Source organism: Orycteropus afer, unplaced genomic scaffold (genome assembly GCF_000298275.1).
Source record: "Orycteropus afer afer isolate SDZICR_OR568_19922 unplaced genomic scaffold, OryAfe1.0 scaffold00256, whole genome shotgun sequence".
Taxonomy (NCBI): domain Eukaryota; kingdom Metazoa; phylum Chordata; class Mammalia; order Tubulidentata; family Orycteropodidae; genus Orycteropus; species Orycteropus afer.
Genome location: NW_006921843.1, coordinates 4,791,835 through 4,793,348, shown reverse-complemented (window position 1 = coordinate 4,793,348; position 1,514 = coordinate 4,791,835).

Here is a 1,514-nt window from a genome sequence, read left to right as displayed (position 1 = left end):
TGGCATAAATAGACTATCAAGCATAACCAAAAAGGTACAAACAGCAGAAGAGAAACTAGATGAATGGGACCTTCTAAAAATTAAATTTTTATGTGCTTCCAAAGACTTCTCCAAAAGAGTCAAAAGATAACCTACAGATTTGGGGAAAATATTTGGCAATAATATATCTGACAAGGGACTTATCTCTAGAATTTATAGAAAACTCCAACACCTTAATAACAAAGACACAAGTAATCCATTTATAAAATGGGCAGAAGATATGAATAGACACTTCACCAAAGAGGATATTCAGGCAGCCAACAACCATTTGAAGAAATTGATGATCATTAGCCATTAGAGAGATGCAAATCAAAACAACGAGATACCATCTTGCCCCAGCACTAGCAACAAAGTACAACAAGACAGAAAATAGCAAATGCTGGTGAAGATGCAGAGAGATTGGGACTCTCATACATTCCTGGTGGAACTGTAAAATGGTACAACCACGGTGGAAAGCAGTATGGCAATTCCTTAAAATGTTAGAATCAGAAATACCATTTGACCCAGCCATTCCATTACTAGATATATATCCTGAAGAAGTGAGAGCCAGGACAAGAACAGATATATGCACACCCATGTTCATCGCAGCAGTATTTACAATAGCCAAAAGATGGAAACAACCTACATGTCCATCAATGAAAGAATGGGTAATCGAACTATGGCATAACGCACAATGGAATACTTTGCAACCCTAAAGAATAACCTAGAATCTGCAAAACACTGCATAACGTGGATGAACTTGGAGGACATTATGCTGAGTGAAATAAGTCAATCACAGGACAAATATTGTATTAGTATATTATTGTAAAAAGTCAGGGAAAGGTTTATCTATGGAAGGAAATTCTCTTTGTTGGTTACCAGGGGTGGTGGGGAGGGGAAGAAACACTGTTAGATAGGTAGAAATAAGTATTGATTTGGGTGAAGAGAAGGGCAATGTACCAAATGTGAGTGATCAACATGGTGGCATTGAGGAAGAGGAAGACATAGAGAGGTACATAGGAGGTGCAGACAACAAAGATGAACACACAGTACTGCGTTGTCAGTGAAGGCAAACATGGGTATATGGGTGGACAGGTGAGTGGACAGGCTGAACTATTAGGTATGTCTATACAGGAGGATGTGTGCCCAAGACCATGGATAAAGGTGGAAGACAATGGTTCTACAAGTGTATTTGTATGTTCTGTAATAATTCCCAGGTGTATAGTGGAGCTGACAAGGGACAGGGTTGTGGTCACTTCTTGGCCACAACCAGCTACCCAGAAGAAGCAAGTAGTTGAACCCGTGGGCTTAGGACCGTACTCACAAGGGACATCAAGTTCAATCGGCATAACATACTACCCAAAACATTATTTCACCTCCTACTTTGGGGAGTAGCGACTGGGATCTTAAAAGCTTACAAGCAGTCAACTAGATGCAACAACGAATCTCTCCTCGTCCAGAGCGAAGAAGAATGAAAAAAAAAAAAAAAATTCATG